Here is a 19,400-nt window from a genome sequence, read left to right as displayed (position 1 = left end):
AAGGGCCATCCATTAAGAATGGCTTTAGATATATCTTTTCTATCATAAGATCAACATGGTAGGGAAATTGTATTAAAGATTCGCAATAAAATGTTATTGTACTTCCCCATTTGATTATTTTGTCAAAATCATCGAGTATACATTTTGATCCCTTTCTGGTTAATCGACTTAAATTCAAGATTTTATATAGATGCACCATTTTGATGTTATGGCATTGTTTCCGAATTTTTTTTAAATAGTTGTTTGAATTTTTCAAATATAGCGTTCATATATATACAGAAAAAGAACATACACAAAGTTTATATATTGAAGGAATTATTCAAAGATTTTAATCACGGATAAAATTCTAATAATAAAATTATACCGTAGATATAAATCATTAGCACGTTTCGTTTCCGAGTTGTCGTATTAACATGCATATTTATAGACAGGTGTTTTCATCCAAAATTGGAAACATATAATTCAATTTTACCGAGAGTATCGCATGCAAAAGTTCATTCCTCTAGCTAATTCCGTTTTTGCTTTATCGTGTTCACTCGCAGACAGGGGAACAGATATTATTCGATTTTTTTTTTTCTTTTCTAGATTTGGAGGGGAGGGGATCTAAAATATGGAAATTCATCAACATCTGTTCGTCCATTTTTTTGGAAGATTTTAGTACAATACTATCTCTTTCTATACTTCATATAAGAGAAGGAAAAGGAATGAGAATCAACCGAAATGAAATTTTTTGTTCTTCGCTTTATTTCCTTAAACTACATGTTCTAAATATATTATTATTACTGGAGGCGGTATTATTACCGGTAAGACGAGGGCAGTCCGTAGGTCCAAGAAGAGAAAGAGGCCCTCAGCCTTTGGTTTAGTTTTTAGTTTTAGTTATAGTATTAACGTCCCGTTTAAAGCAACAAAGTGCTATTATGGGACGGACCTCGTAATTTTGAACCGCGGTCAGATGACGAGGACAACACCTGAGCTGGCACTCCCCTCTCCACACCATGCCACACCAGCGGGCTCAGCCTTTGGATAAAGAAGGAAAGAAGTAGGGAATGGGTTAATAAGGAATTATTGTGTGTGTGGGTTCATATGCCCTTTCTGTGAAAAATGGGGGCGGCGGCTTTGATTATTTAAAAAGAAGAAGGTATAGTGATTGGTTCGTGGTTCAACATTGGCAGAAGCATTGAAATTAATTTTATTAAATATTCTTTTCATCTTTTATTATAATTGCTTACTTTCCCTTACTGAGAATTTGACAATTAATGGAAAGAAAATAAAAATATGTAACTGGTAGGAACTGTGTAGGATGGGGCTGCTAGGATAACAACCCAGAAAAAGCATTAAAATTTTTTAATTCGCATGATAAAAAAGTTATATTTAAACTCAAGGAGAAAAGTGTCTGACACTCAATGAGCCGCGGCTGTCTACGAGCAAAATCAGAAATAGCGATCATTATTGGAAAATAAAACTCATTAGAAAGCTCAAAGAATCATTCTTTTTCTTCGATTGATTTTTCGTATAATATTAGATTGTAGGCAGTGGTACCATGCCTTCAGCGTTCCAGACTGCGCCAAAACCTTCCACGAGATAGATTTCTTCCATTTCCGTGGGAACACTTGAATTCGCTCTATTACTGTTAATTTTAATTGTTTTACAGTGGGAGTATATTGCTGGCGTAATCAAGGTCAAACACTCTACTGATCTATAAAGTTATTTGGTATTTTTATTTTATGAAAATTTTTCAATACTTCAATAATAAAAAATGTGCAAAGAATTCAAAGGAAAATCTAATTCTAAGAGAAATATTAAATACTGAAAGGCAAAAAAGTATTAGCCTCGTCTTATGATAACTGTTAGATTTTATAACCGCTTCAGAGAATTTGATAGGGTGTATAATTAGAATTAATATACAGTTAACTCCCGATTAACCACAGAGTCAGACAACTAAGTTTAATCCACAAATTGTCAGAAAAAAAAAGAAGTAATAAACACGAAAATGCTATTGAAGAATTTTCATTTACAACTGGGGACTTGCGCATACAAATAAGACTTAATAAACAGTAGATTTCTGTTCTTGCTAATTTATTAGTTTGCTGTTAAACGAATTAACAGGAGTGGTCTCGCCGAAATTTTCTCACATAAATTCTAATAAGTGTGTTATGATGCTCCTTTCCCTGCATACATGTGTGGATCTTGGGCAAATCTGTAAACTCTTGAGAGTTCAAATTTTTATTTTCAGAGTTCCACACATGATACTTGTATGTTTAGTAGTATAAAAAACAAAATAGAATATATATTTCAAAAGACTTTTTTTAGACTTATTAAAAGAAAAAATCCATACAAAATTATAATTGCAGTCACAAGATCACATACTAAATTTCATCTATTTATTTAAGTCGCTGCTTTAGTTTAGTTATATTAACGTCCCATTGTAAACCAACACTATGGCTATTTTGGAACGGACCTCGTCATTTTGAACCACAGTCAGAAGACGAGGACGACTCCTGAGCTGGCACCCTCCCTCTCCACACCACGCCGTGCCAGCGGGAGGACATTTGGCCCTGACGGATTTAACGTGCAACTGGCCCCCTTACACGACGGTTCTTCGGTGGAATGAGGTCTCGAACCTGCACGTGCCATGACCTTACCATCAGGCCACCGCGGCCCCATTAAGTTGTTGCGTTTTTAAGCTATCGCGTTTTCTACCACGCGAAAGAACAAACTGATAGACGGTCGATTCTTAGACAGATTTGATTCAAAATTCCATACGGATATATACTTTAGATAAAATTGTTATTCATCTAGTTTTGGGGGTTTTGTAATTATCGATAGTAAACAGGCTTGATAATCCGCCAACGAATAATCGAGAGTATATTGCATTACAAAACCTATTTACATTGTTGTATATGAAATACAAAAAGAGAAAATATTTTAACTTTTTGAGATTAGATAGGTTGAACTGTAGAACTGTTCTATCTTCCTGATTAGTTTTTTATCAATGGTAGGAAAATTTTTAATAAATCTTGAAAAAATATCTATACAGTTTAATATTTTATTTAAAATTTTCCATTCGATTACCAATGATGTAAGCCAACGTTAAATACGTTAATAAATAAAGACAAAAATTTCTACAAGTCAAAATCACATTAGTATGTTGTTGATACTATCATGATCCAGATTGGCGAATTGTACGGTACAGTGAATTTTGCCTTTCATGAATGTTTCTTTTCTTAAAATTAATTAAGGCTGAATAAATTGTTTTATAATGCAATGAAACATATTATTTGATACTTTTTAATAATTTGAAGTTAAATGAGTTATGATAATGCATGTATCACTTCATGCAAATTACAGAAAATATAAACAATTATAAATAATTTGAAACTTTTTTAAATTTCGAATAATTCGAACTCGAGATTTTGACGAATCTCCACGTTTCAGACCTCCCGAGTTCGAAAAACACATTTTTGGAAATTCTTCATCCGTCTGACTGAGACAAAGAGAACTCAAAAACGCTTTGAGCTAGAGAGTTGAAATTTGGTATTCGGATTTTACACCAAATCTACAGATTTCTATCAAGTTTTGAATAAAATCTGATCAGAGGGCAGTCTGTCTTTCCGTCCGTTCGATTATAAGTTAGCACAACAACTACAAAACGAAATAAATTAGATAGATAAGATTTGATACACAGATTTAACAACTATAGTGTAGACACCTGTTAAAATTTGAGCCTAATCTAACAAAATGATAACTGTTTGTCGGTCTGTACTTTCATAAACATAGAAACCCGACAATTCAAAAACGTGGTGACTTAATTGCATCAAATTATATATGAGATTTTTTGACAAGTTCAGTTTCGAATCAAATTTTTGTTTCAATGGGTTGAGAAAAACGTGTCTAAAGCACAAGTTCGATTTTCAAATACTATTAATCGCATGTCAAGAACTAATCGCCAAAAAATTCGACAAGGATAATACGATAGATTCAGTAAAATGCTAAATTCACGCCAAAGAATATTTTGTAACTATTGTAAGGCTTTTTCTGGCATGATGAGGTTATTAGAAAATATGCGAGAGAGCATTTAGAAGACCCCTCCTGCTAGTTATTTAAAGTGGAAGTAATTGTTTATTGCTTATCATTTTTATTATAGTTACTTTATAATGTATCGTAATGTTCATTGACTAGTTATTATTCATTGACTAGTTAATTTCCGTTAATTATATCATTAGAATCCTGTAAAATAATGATTTTTGATGTCCCCTTTGTTTGAAATTTATACTTTCTTTATAATTTTCTTATAATAATTAAATATTTACATTTGTAAGTATAAATCATTCACTTTTATGATTAATTTTTTAAAGAATTTTTATTGCTTCAGTTACTTTTTCAACAATATTCATTTTAATAAATAAAAACATACATATTTTTTACAAACTATTCATATAAAAATATTAACTAAAATAAATCATTAACAAGCCGATTAAATTTTAAAAAAATGTTCTAAAATGCGAAACTAAATTTGAAAAATTTATTAAAAGAGGGCACATTATAAAATGCATTTTCTAGGGCCGCAAAATGCCCGAATCCATCACTGACCCCAACACAGGATATTGACAACAGTTGGATGGCATTTCCATTTAAGCAACTGTGACGTCACGTGAGCTGAATCAATGAGGTTGTTATGTTTTCTAGAGCGCTGTATGAATTATTTAGCCCTACGAATGGTTGCTATCATACGCTCTTGTTTCCTAACAACGAAGCAGGAAATGATGCCAGATCTAGCAGTGCTGTTTGATATTTACAGAGCGTTGTTAAGTAAATTCATGAAATAAATGTTTAAAATATGTCCTTGTATCGTGCCTGTTTCCACAAATAAAACTATTGCTATTTGCATGTCAGAAAAAGAAAAGAAATATTGAGCAAAGCAGCACTGTTGTTTCAGATGGTGATTAAAAAGAAATCTCATTAGGTTATTGGGTAGGTACAGGGTGTTCCGAAAGTTCGATTATAAATTTGAATCATTTTTGCTTTCTCGTGTATGAAAAATGCGAAGAGAAAGTATTATAATCATCAAAAATATTCGAACTTGACGAATCTCTACATTTAAGAATCGGAAAAAATACGTTTGTGGAATCAAATCTTATTGTGAAAACGATAACTCAAAAATATTCTGAAATAAACGAATGAAATTTCGTGAGTAGTTTTTATACAAATTTTGTAGATTACTCTTAAATTTTGAATGAAATAATTCATTCGCAAGAAATTTGTCTGTCTGTCGATGTGTAAAGTAACAATCATAATTACAAAACGTAACGAGTTAGATGGATAAAATTTGGTACGCAAATTGAATATCTTAAGTATAGAGCTGAATCAAATTTTAAGCCTATTTCGACAATAGTTTTTCGCCTTCAATCAGTACTTTAACATGCACGGAAACATGACAAATTAAATATGTATTGACTTAAGTAAATACAAAATGGTGCATAGTTGTAACATCTAAAATATTAAATTTTGTACTAAATATCTCAAAGAATTTACCATCTATCAGTCTGTGCATTCCCACGGTATAATTAAAAAAACACTACGGTTTGAATACAATTTGGTTTGTGGTCTTATTACTAAAACTGTTGATCTGAATCAAATTTTGGTTTCAATTTATCAACAAAAAGGACACCGAAAATGCATACTCAGTTTTCTTCATTATACTACGAAGCACAAAACTCTCATGTGAGGAACCCTGAAAATAAAAATCTGAGCATTCGTAGCCTTCAAAATCTTCCTCACGATTCCACGGTTTAATACGGAAGGAAGAGATATATATATCACCTGTATTAGAGATATGCAAGGAAAATTCAAGAGTGGGGTTTCAATTCTGCTAGTTTCTACGATTTTTTTCGGCATGATGATGCAGCTACAATGTACGCTAAGAATATATAATTGGAGCAAAAATGGAATTTCCCCATCCAAGAGCATATAGTTCACTCACTTCGATCAGTTAAGAGTATCATCGTTTAGATGTGCTATCTGACATCTTATCAAATCTTAAAACTCTTCAAACACGTCAAGCAATTACATAACATTCAAGATATTTTTGTTAATTTTAGATACAATGTGACCTTCATTCAGCGTTTCGAACAAAGGGAGGAAATGAAAAATAAAACGGGGAAAGAAAACTTGGATTGTGAGGTCAAGATTTTTGCGAAATTGACCGGGTTGTGCGATGATTCGACGGTTACAGAAACTGCATGCCTGATATTCTACTGCGTTTCAAAACTTTAAATGTAGCCGTATTATAAAGTTTTCAAACTTGTTTCCTGTGATTTTTTTTAATCCTCCCAAACAGAGACAAGTTTAAATATAATTTCTTTAGATATTTAATTTAATTAGATAATTAGATTAATAATTTAATTAGATTAATTTAATTAGATAAGTTTTGAAGATAGTCGGAAGTTGTTTGTTGATGTAATTATTCTGTTGAAAGGAATGTTGGCTCAGATGTCGACATCGTCATCTGATCACTGTTCAGAAATATGAAGTTCGTTGCAAATAGCATTGTTTAGCTTTAAAAAAAGGTTTAAATTAAAATAATAGTGAAAGATTGATGCATGTCAAAAGTGCAATTTATCTGATATACAAATTAGCTTTTATCTGATATTAATTTATTTGAATTTAATTATATAGCAGATTTTTCTGATATTAATTATATAGCATTTGAAAGGTAAATTTTAGATTATTTTTTGCATTCTGCTGATGGAATAAAAGTAGTTTATAAACAATTTTATTGGTGAACTGAAAAGTTATATTTTTTTTAAATTTTAATAATAATTTGTAATTTAGTCTTTAATTTATTATTCAATATTATAAATAGGATGAAAATGATGTAATTAAATTCTACAATAAATATATGGAAAGTTAATAAATATATGGAAAAAATAATATTATTAAATTCACGACTACTATCGCAACCCGTATGAAATAAAAATTTAATTAAATTAATTGATTATTAATTTCTGAAAATATTGAAGCAGTATATTGTCATCGAGAACTAGCAAATTTATGAAATGATAAAATTCTAACGCACCAGAAAATGGGTGAAAAATCAATAAATCCACAGTGTTATTTATCTGTTCTAGCCACGTTTGGCGACCAATTTCTTCAGCGAAGTTATTGTCCTTTTAAACTGTTAAATAATTAATATGGAACAGATCTTTTAAAAAATTCATCGTCTTATTTAATACAACTGAAAAAACACACGAATTCAATTAAATTAGTTCACTACAAATTTTAAAAAAATGCATATATTACGAAATGAAAACAGAAGGGAAAATTCAAATACAGATTTATTGACTGGCAAAAACGAGCAATTAATATATTGATGAACAAGTTTTTAATTCATTCATTACAAAGTTCATTCATAGCATTTACAAGCATTGCCAGACATAGTGTAACAAATTCAATCAAAAATATTATCAGATTTAAGCAAAAATTGTACGAAACTGAAATTGATTAAAAAGGTAATTTTTTAAAATCTTAAGATAATAAAAGGAACTATTTATTGTAATATATAAACATCGACTTCAATAAGCAAGTCATCATGATTATCCATCTGGTAGACGGTAAAAATTTACCTTTGCTCTCGATTGAACTTTCTGTTTGAAACCTGTTTCTTGATTTCCTCTATATCTTCTCTTTTCTGTCTAAATGGATGGTTTGGTAACACGATGATCCATCTCCAGAACATTTCTAATAACATTTTGCAGCTCCATTGATTATCTAATCGAAGCGGGAAAAAACCTTCTATGAAACGGTTTGAAATTCGTTTAATGGTTTGTTTACATTTGATTGTTGCCATTCGACAGTAAGTTATAGCCTTTTCTCTGCCACAAAAGTCATGGGAGAGCAATATGCAACTATACAGATAGCAATAGCATCGCGCATAAAATGTGTAAATGGAAATTGGCAAGGCTTTCAATTTATATTCAAGTGATTCATGTGAAAAGATTTCTGACGTGATTACAGCCGCGTGCCGCAGCAATTGTAGCTTCAGAGTTTGAAAGCTGAAAAGTCATTCCAACTAGACGCATGGAGCATTCCATTTCGGATATCATTCGGGAATTCAACATTCCACGGATTATAGTATCAGGAGAGTTCGGGAGTACTTAGTTTCACGCATAATCTTCCACAATGGATAGCGCAGTAGCCGACCGCCTGCACTTTATGACCGAGAATAGTGAAATATGCATAGATTTGTCAGTATTAACAGATAGGTAACACTGCTTCAAATAACCAAGGGAATCAATGTGGTACGTGCCGACGTGTCTTTTATAACAATGTGGTAAAATTTGGCTATGGCAACTGAATACCTATTCAAGTACCTCTATTAACAGCACAACATCACTTGAAAGGCTACTCCTGGACTTGTGATCATATCAGTTGGACCCTAGACGACTGTGAAACCTGGCTTGGTAAAATGAGTCATAATTTCAGTTGATAGAGTTCAGGTGTGGCTCAGACCACACAAAGCCTTGGACCTAAGTTGTCAACAAGGCATAATGCAGACTGATGGTGGCTCCATAATGGTGTGGACTGTTTTTGTATGAAATAGATTGGGTCCTGTAGTCCTACTGAACCGACCATCGACTGAAAATGGTTATTTTCAGGTACTTGGAGGCAATTTTCAGTCCTTATATACTCAAACAATGATGGCATTTTTAAGGATGACAATGCGCCATGTCACTGGGCCAGAGCTGACCATGCTTAGTTTGAAAAACATTTTGGACAATTCCAACGAATGATTTAGCTACTTAGATCGCCCAACATGAATCCCATCGAACATTTAAGGGACATTATCGAGAGGTCAGTTCGTACACAAAATCCTGCGCCAGCAATACTTTAGCAAATATTAACATCTATAGAGGCATCATGGTTCAATATTTCTGCAGAGTCATTCAATGACTTGTTGATTCTATGTCCACACGTTATTAGGAAGTATTCAATGACTTTTGGCACCTCAGTGCATATAGATACATATTACACTGATGTGGCATAAAAAAGGTTTTGAAAGACATTTTTAAACAAGCCTTTTTAAAAAGGCTTGCTTTTAAAAGAAAATTTATAGAATCATCATTATTATACATAGCGAGGTGGTCCGATGTCTATCAGATTTTCAAATTGCGGAATGGAACTTTAGCTAAAATGTTTCCACATCTGTGTTTTTATTATTGTGAACATTGCATATTACGTATTTCTTTTATTTCCTAAAAATAGAGATTTGAGTGCGGATACCTGTGTGGGCTCAGCTAGTTTTCTTTAAACAATTGTCGGAACATCATAAAAACATTGAAATCGAATTATCTGACTTGAAATTCTGTTATAGGATAACTAAAACCCCGCTCGTCAATTTTACTCGAAGAAAACATTTTTTTTTTTCATTCTAATGTTATAACTTTAGCAATAAAAAAAAAGTAGATTAATCTACTTTGGAAAAGGATTAATAGAAAGGGTTAAATATTTCCGATGATTAATTTAAATATCTGAAGTAATTAAGAATTTTCTAAAAAAGTAATGATATTTCAATTCATCGAATTGGAATTAGACTCTTCAAATTATTCAGCTATAGATCATGCCAGAAGTTTGCCATAAAACCTCTTTTGACCTAATTCTATTTTATTTCGTATTTAAAAAGCATAGTTGCACTGATTTCTTGAATAGCACAAAGTACTGTGTTATGAGATTTTTACGATGTCAAACACTGTTATACAATTATTGGTCGTAAAATATGTAATGCTGCAGAAAGTCAAACTTCCGTAATCAAAGAATTTTTGCGCTCTGTTTTTCAGTACATTATCAAGTATAAAAAAGGCATTTCAAAACACTAAGATATATGGCAAGTGAAAACGGCAATTTAATTAAGATGATTTTGAAAAGAATTTACGAAAAATCTCGTGTAATCTTAAAAACAGTAACTGAATCATTTAGTAGTAATGGTAAACGAATTTCTAAAAGATATTGCCACCACACGTTTATGATTGAGCTAAATATTTTTAGCTTCACCGAAATTCTTAACTACCGTGTCCGTGAGTCATATGTATCTCGAATGATTATATTTTTAAACTTAAAAGCTAACATGACGTGGAATCCATAAGCATCTCAAGTGTTCTAAGGGTTCTCAGTTGAATAAGTATAGCATATTTTAGAAATATGAATCGAACGCAAAAGAATTAGAACTGAAACCTTTTTGCTTTCTCATGTATGAAAATATTGTAATCGTCAAAAAATTCGAACTCGAGATTTTGATGAATTTCCAAACTCGAATAGAAGACTTTCCTGAATTCAAAAAAACAGATTTTAGGAAAATGCTCGACTGTCTATCTGTGACAGAGATAACTCAAAAATGCTTTGAGGTAGACAAATGAAATTTCGTATACGATATTTATACTACATTTCCAGATTTCTATTAAATTTTGAGTAAAATCTGTTCGGAGGAATTCCGGCTATTCGAATATAAATTAAAACGATAACTACAAAACGAAGAAAGCTAGATAGATAAGATTCAGTATACGGATTATATATATATATATATATATATATATATATATAACTTAGACACTTGGCACTTATTTGGCTCAAATTTTGAGCCAAATCCAATAAAAAGTTGACCGTCTATCTGTCTGAACTGTCAAAAAAATATACAAGTGATTACTCAAAAATTCATTACTTAAATATATCAAATTTGGTATGGAATTTTCGTCTCAATCAGTTGGGAAGCACGCATCTAAAAAACAAATTCAATTTTCAGATATTATTAACCACATACCAGGGATTAATCGGCCAAACACTCGCCATAAATCATGCGATAAATTCAAGAAAATTGCTAAATTGCCTCCAACAGTTATTATTTCGTTACTATTGCACGCCATTGCCGCGCAAGGCGTACTCCAGGGTAACATATTTCTTAGAGGGTATATGAGAAAGTTTTTTTCCAACATTTCTACAAAACTTTTATATATATAAAGCGTTATCGAACGTAACCCAGAAATCGCTCCTATTACTTATTACAGAATGGCAACAATCAAATATAAACATATCAATATTCTATACTGCTTTATTTAGCGTTTTTACAGATGCATTTAATTCACCACTTCATTAATTAAATATAATTATTGTATTACAGATGCTACTCTCCATATCAAACGCTTCATTCAGTCAGAAGATGCAAAATAAATCAAGAAATAGACGTTAAACAGAAAATTTAATCGAGAGTGAAAATAGGCTTAGCTTTCATTAAATGGATACTCACAATGACTTACTTGTAGAAATAGATGACCATATCTTCTTAAACTCTTAATTTCATGAAAAAGTTTTTGAATTGCTTTAAAACTAAAAAAAAAAATTACCTCTTAAACGATATAGATTTTATTTCTGTATAGTTTTTTTTCATTTTTTAAAAATGGTTTAATTTACAATGTTACTGTATTTTAAATGTTATGAAGTTCAAAATCATTCATCAACATATTCCATCGTGTCCTTTTGCCCGTGTTAAAATTAAAATTTAAAAAAATTGCTCTTTTAGTCATTAATTTCGAAATAGGATTTTCACTCCAGTTTTTTATTTCGTAATATATAGTACTTTTAATTTATACCCACAATAACTTGTTGCAGATTGATACAAATAAATTGAAATTTATAAAAGGATGCATCCGTATTAATGGTTTAATAGTATAAAGATCAATAATTTATGCAATAAATTTGTAGATTCCTATCGAATTTTCAACAAAATCTGTTCGCAGGAAGTTTGTCTGTCTCAGAACAAGTGAAAACGATAACTTTTAAACGTAAAGAAGTAGAGGGATAAAATTTGGTACACAGATTTAGTATCTAAAATGTAGGTCTGTAACAAATTTTTGGGCCAAACGTGGCAAGGGGTTAACTATTTGTTGTACTGTTCACTCGCACGTACGTAAACTAGATAATGCTCTTCATGGAAGACTCGGATAAATGAAATTTGTAAAATTTTAATTCAATCGATTGACAAAAAAATGTCCGAAATACATAGTTTTCTTCACTACGAAGCATAAAACATTCAAGTGCGGAATTCTGAAAATAAAAATCTGAGTATTCTGAGTATATAAGGCTCACAATTTTATGTGAATGGGGGGGGGGGTAATACTTTTATTACAAAGTATGCAAAAATGTTTGGGGAGACTATATCCATTGGTTATGCACTTTAAATTATGTGGAATAATTAAGTATCAATTTTACAACATCACGAATTGAGTCTGAGTTTTGAGGTTTCTAATGGCCATGTTTTCCCTAGATATTATAATCAAAATATTCTATAGTCCTTACCTTTAAAATGACATGTAAAGCTCCAAGAAATTAATTACTATGAGCGTGAAAAATATGTGGTTATGTGTACTTATTTCCCATCTCACTAGGGTTAGACGACCTATTTTTCATCTCACAAGGTAATTTAAAAATAGTAATGACAAAAAAAAAAAAAAAAAAAATTAGAACATTAGTATTTTTTTAATTATATTTTTAGGCAAGTTTCATAGCTCAAAAATACAAATTTTGAAATTTTTATTACGATTGCAAGCATAAGGGATACCGGCCTTTGCCTTTGCAATAGAGTTAGAATATCTTAGGTACTCGTATCTGACTTATAAGGAGTCAGTTTTTTATTCTTAAATAATTATTTTTTCAATTATTCTTTGTGCGTGTACATAGATACGCACATATGCAGTCACTATACATGAAACAGTGGGAATTATACCTTTTAAATATGATATCAGTAAATGTTATATTTATTTATAATTCTTTGGGAAGCATATCACACCATTTTCAAAAATCACAAGTTTTTTTTATGCATATAAATGGAACTTCTTTAAAAAATTAACTTACTAAATATTTAAGAGATTTTCCATCATCAAAATCTCGAAATTGAATCTCTCTGATGATTACAAAATGTTCTAGGATATGAAAAAATAAAAGTTGGAATCAAATATTGGAATCTTAATTATTGATTAAATAATAATTAATGTAATAATTTTTTGAGCATTATTTTGGAAGGAAGACAAATCGAATGTTGCCAAAACATGGTTTTGAAATTTCTTTAATATATATTTTTGAAAATGCAAAGAGACAGTCCAAATATACCGCATACCTACTTAACCCAACCCCCATATATATTTAACTTGACTAGTCAGTAAAGATGAAATTTTGTAATCGGTTTTTCACTTATTTTCTAATTTCTGTATTAGCATACTCTCATTAGTAGTGTCTTTTTTAAATATTTTCAAAACTTAATCACTGATCAACCGATTAATTTAATTAAATTTTGATCCCATACGACTGCCGCCACCTGGTAGTCAATTTGAGAAAATTATTCTGTACGTGTAAAAAAATTTATATAATAATTTATTAATTAAAAACTACGAGGTAGAAAATAATGTAAATGAAAAAAAATCTATTTTTAATACATTAATAATAGTTTATTTTTAAAAACTGTTTTGAAATCAAATTTATTTTTTGCAAAGATTAAAAGTTTTAAAGATAAAAACCCTGTGAGAATTTTCGTAACATACACTTTTAACTGGTGATGTTGACCTTATTCTCAAAACAACATCATGTTAGCACACGATAGCAAGATAGAAAATTATCGTTTGATGAAAACAGAGTTCATTTTCACCCGTATTTTCTCAAACTGCAGTAGTAAAGATGAATGCATCTATCAACAAAAAGTGTTATCATGTAAAAAAAAAAAAAAAAAACGTAAAACTCGTACAGATATATATCAACCTCTGAAAGAAAAATGATCGAAAACAGTAGAATCTTAATCTCCGGTCATTAATCGCAACGTAAAACTAAAATAATAAAGAATAGTATTTTTGCAGTAATTCTCAACCATTTAACTTTATTCTTTGTAAGTTTTTCTATGAACTATTTATATATAAATAAAAAAATGGATGATTCTAGACGTTTTTTCAAAACTAGGAGATAGATGTTTTTAATTTTTTTATAAATAATACAATAGGTTGCTTGATTTTCAAATTTTTCAATATTTTTGTGTTGCATGGATGAAATTATTATTTATTTTGAGTAAAATTTGAAATTGAACAGATAAATAATTTGCATAACTCTCCTACTTTCTCCTTTAAAAATTCCCCTTTCATTCTTTTTCTGTAAAAAATACTCTACTTGAATCGTTAAAAATATGCAAACATATTCGAGCGGATTAAAATAATGTTATTCCTCATAATAAGTTGGGTAGAATTCAGCATTTTTTTTTTTCTTATCATTATCTTTATACCATTTTAAAACTCAATATCGTTATCTTAAATTTTGATACTCTATGCTTGCTTCATTTTCCAAATTTGACAATTTGTAAAGAAAAGAAAATGCATATTGTTTTTTTATTTAATATATATATTCTTTGGAAAGATTTAAATAATATCAATTATTTAAGTATTTGGCATGGGATTCTAATGCCAAGTTTGAAAATCTTTATGAAATTTTCAACAAAAGCTTTAAAAAAAATTTTTAAATATAAATTTAATTTTTTTCATTATGTTTTCAAAGACGATCAAAAATATTAAATGCATTTTTAATAATTGTATTTATACACTGTTGCCATATTTTTGTTAAAAATTTTAATTGCATGTATTTTTTGCAGTTTATTAAATCCCAGTTAAACATATTTAATAAAAAAAAACTCTGGCAATCACGGAAAAGAATTATTTTCTCCGGATAATACTGTCTGAAATTAACACCAGTAAATATTTCGATTATGAAAATAAAAAATTTATAGAAAACAAAGTAAAAATAATAATTTTCTATACTTTTAGGGGAAATTAATGGATTTCAGTTTAAAAACTGCGTTAAATAAAATCTAGACTTCAAAAGTTTTGATCACAAATTATAAATATTATTTTAATAAGAAAATATACGAGAAATCTAAAACACTTTCTTTTTTTATTTGTATAGAAATCTATTAAAGTAATGATCAATTTTTAAATTCAGATAGCTTATACCGGTTATGAGTAAGTGATTTGATCTCTTCCGTCACAGATTATGTAAGACTCAATAAAGAAATATCAACAAACGTTGCAGAAAAGAGCAAAATGACTTTTTTTAAAATTACTACAGTTGCAATGACCAAATAGCATTTTTTATAAGATGAGTAAACAGATTACTTATGATGAAACGAATTTTGTACAGTTTTTATTAAAAAAATAAGAAAAAATAATTGAAAATTCTATGGGGAAAAAAGTTTAATTCGCCAAAGCAATATTTTCATAGCTTTTTAAATATGTTCCAAAAGCCTTCTTTTAAATCGCAGTATTACCCACAGAGAAAGAGAATCTCTTCTATTCTGTACTATTACCTTTTGTGAAAAGTTTATTTTATGGGAATATTCTTATCATGGATAAAGTACCTCATAGCTAAATACTTAAGAAAAAAAAATTTTTTTAAAAAAACCTACTTTTTATTTTGAAAAAAAAATGGTGCATTACTTTATAAAAGCAAAATGCGTGCGCATGTTTAAATACCCACATGCAGAACACCTGCGAAGATATCATTTGTCATGGCACCTGCTTATCATCAATAACAATAGAGGTTTTAAATTAAGGTTTTCATTTGAAAAAAAATATAATAAAATCCTTGGAAGTCGAAAACTTATTATACTTCTCATCGTCATCGAATATGTTTAAATAGAATTGGGGAAAAAAAGAATTCCATTTAGCTTTCTCAGAATAAGATTTTATATCTTTCTAAAGCTCTTACGGTCTCAGTTAAAGCGGTTTTTATTGTTAAGAACCAACTTCAAAGCGTAAAGCGAAGAAAATCTCAAATTACGAATTTTTATAACAAAAGATTTTGATTCAAAGCATTTAATTTTTTTTTCAGCAAACGATATTTTTTTCATTATCAAAAAGTCTTACAACGCGGGAAGTAATTTAAAAGCAATCTATTAAATGGAATGCAGAAAAAAATTATTTGTATTTAAATGGCATTTGAAATTATTTTTTGAAGAGAGCAAAACAAGAAATAGGGATATTTTTTAAGATCGTATTAAATTTTAAAGTAAAACTAAATGGATTTTAATTTTGTAATAAAATAAAGAAGTGAACGAGATTAAATTTCTCAAGAGTTTCACCGTACCGTTTCACCGTTTATCATGAATAAGAAATTTTCAAAGGTAAAACAAATATTCTCTTATTAATATTTTTTGTTCATATTTTATGAAAACATTTGGAATGACGCTACTTTTGAATATTTTCAATACTCAAATGTACTTCAATTTTCTCTGGAGTCATAAACAATAAGAATAGATCACGACTATGTAATAAAGAATTAAACATTAGTTAAGGATTTTAGATCTGCTGAAGTAAACTGTACTTAAATTACAGTTAATTGCACAATACTTCTTATAATAAAACAATCAGTTTTAGAACAATGCAGTATTAGAAGGTTTTTCTATAATGTTTAAAGAAAGCTTTAAAAATTATGCAAACATTATTAATAAAAAGTAATTTGATTATTGTTTTCAAGTTCATAATTGCGTCCAAGTAGTTTTAAATGTAAATTTTTTACACTTTAATTGGAAGAACGGGTTTTAATTATCATTTAATTAATTCTGTTTTATGTTTATTTGTATACTGTCCTAATTTGTAGTTAATGTTATTAATTCTGCAACAGCCATATATATAGTTCTCGGGCAAATTAAATTTTATTTTTTGTGAAATAAATTAATGGAAATTATGCTTAATTTTTTAAATTCTTATCGTAAAAAAACTGGTATTGCTGAAAAGATAATCTTTTGAATTTTAAGATGAAGTAAAAATCGTTTTTGTGCTGCAATATTTTCTTAAGCTATTGAGAAGAAAAGCCAAAATTTTGTTTAACTTTTAAATAATTGAAATTTTCAAAAAAAAAATCGCTCCGAGGTGCACATTTCCGCTTTCCGGAGTAGAAATGTGCCACGTTTGGTTGTTCTATATCGAAGAGTCTAGCCTGTAAAGCGTATAGACGCACAGGAACAAACATTCATATTTATTATAATATTGGCCGCCTTTGGTGACCAGTTGTTTCACTGGAATTAATGCCCGCTAAACTGTTCAATTAAAGGCATTTTTAAAATAGTATGCATCTTTTCTATTAGTATTTTATAAAATTTATTCAAAAATTAAGTAGATTATTTGGTACCCCCTATAAAACATCATTCCTTTGGTAGCCATTGGCGACTTGCTGATTCGTCGTAAATATTAGTTATACTCAATTAAAAAAAATCATTCAGTTACATTTCATGTCCATGATTTCTCTGCATTGACAGACCCTGAATCAACGTTATTTTAATTGTATTGCTTAAGTTTTGTCCCATGACATCCTAGCGCTATTGAAAACGAAGCTTTTGGTTAATATATTTTCTAAATTTCGCGGTATTAAGTGTAATTTCACTAAGTATGTGTAATTTCACTTTTTTTATTCGTCTTGTAAAGTACACCTATATTAAACAGAATCCTATTTTTTCAGCTTTCAACAATGGAAGAAAATCACGCAGTTAAATATTTCGCTAAACAATGACAATGACTTGAATTTTAGGACAATAATGTAAGCTGTTGTTAATAAGACAAAGACCATTCAAGAAGTTTTCGCGCAGAAACGCCAAAATTAAGCTTAATTTTAAATAAAATTTCAAAAAAAAAAAAAATGCTTCGAAGCGCACATTTCCAACCTCCAAAATATATATGTGTCAAATTTGGTAAATGTAATTTAAATGGTGTAGCCTATCTAGAGCCAACACACACAGACACCACCACAATCATTAATCTTTATTATTGATAATTATTAGTTGCCCACGGCATGATAAATGTTAGAAAAATCAAAATCTGAAAAAAATCGCGACAGAGTTTACTAACCCTAACCACAAAACCTATTTCAACAATTTTAATTTCACATGGAAACTCATAACTTCTTGTTGGGTCATTAGTGGTCACCTGTTACTCACCAATCTCCTTTTTTCAAAGAAGTCGAAAAATATTTCACTTTACTTTAATGTTTTTTAAGTAAAAAAGCATCGTTTGAAGGCTTATACAGCTATTTAAAAATTCATTGTTTCTGATTATTATTCATGACTTCCAGGTAAGTTACTAACGTTCTCGTGAGAATCCTTTCTCATGTGATATAAAATATATCTCGCCATTTGCAGAAAGAATGGTTTTTTACTCTAATGTTACTTAGCAATTTGGATAAAATTAAGCAAGTTTCTTCAGACTTTTTTTGTGGCTAAATTTGGCAATTAATACTTCCTAATTTTAAATTACATTTATATTTGAAACTGACCGAAATGTTGTCCTAGAGTTACCCATGATTCAAACACATAAGTAATCCAAACTTACGAGTTGTTGCCAAACGGCGATTAACAAATGTGGCAGGATTCTGCTTCCACATAAATTTTAAAAAATAAAATAAATAATTCTTGATTTCCTGGATTCTGATTTGGCATACTGCCAAATCATACTTGCAAGAAAAGTTTTCTTTCTTCGTTGACTGGATCAGTAAAATAAACTTATTCAACTCCTCTGGAAAATAATTAAAAAATCCATCAAAGAAAGTATTTTTATCTTTTTTTAATTTAGCTTATAAACACCTTTAAAAAGTTTTAAAAAAACATAATGGACATAGAAGGTGGAATACAGAAAATTTATTTGAAAAGGGACTAATGTTTAAAAATTTCTTAAAACTCAGTATATTACGTCAGAAGTAAAAAACAAATTTCTTTAAGATGACAATTGTTTGTTCTTTTTGATATTCTTTTCTACAATTATTAAAATCCATTGTAGAAGAAAATAAACTCGAAAATTTTCCAAAACATTAAATAAAAAATTTTCTGTTCTAAATATTAAAATACAGGCTTCGAGATGTATTGAGCCATTATTACAACTATCTGTGTCGCAAATTCCATGGCTATGAGTATAGATTTGTTTGGACTACACCGACGCATAAGGAGAAACACAAATACTTCCTTTTGCAAGTATAAATTCTAAAGATAAAAATTAATATAGTAATAATAGTCAATCAGTACATTTCACATTGTCATTTAAGAATAATATCGATCATCGATTATTCTACAACAGAAAAACAGATTATTTCATAGTAGACATGGACCTCAAACTGTTCGATTTAAACAAAAAGAAATATGACCTGTCTGCTGTCGGGACTCAACCACCTGCTTAGAGTTCCTCGAAATGGTTCGTTGCAATCAATCATAATTTTCGACTTAAAGTAGACCACGAAAGTCCATTCTTACTATTTAATAAAAAAAATGCTATAAAGAATTAAAATGAATATAAATCATGCGTCCGAAAATTTTTACTCTGTTATTAAAATCCATATATGCCGAC

Source organism: Argiope bruennichi, chromosome 6 (assembly GCF_947563725.1).
Source record: "Argiope bruennichi chromosome 6, qqArgBrue1.1, whole genome shotgun sequence".
Classification (NCBI taxonomy): Eukaryota; Metazoa; Arthropoda; class Arachnida; order Araneae; family Araneidae; genus Argiope; species Argiope bruennichi.
This window is presented reverse-complemented; position numbering follows the sequence as displayed.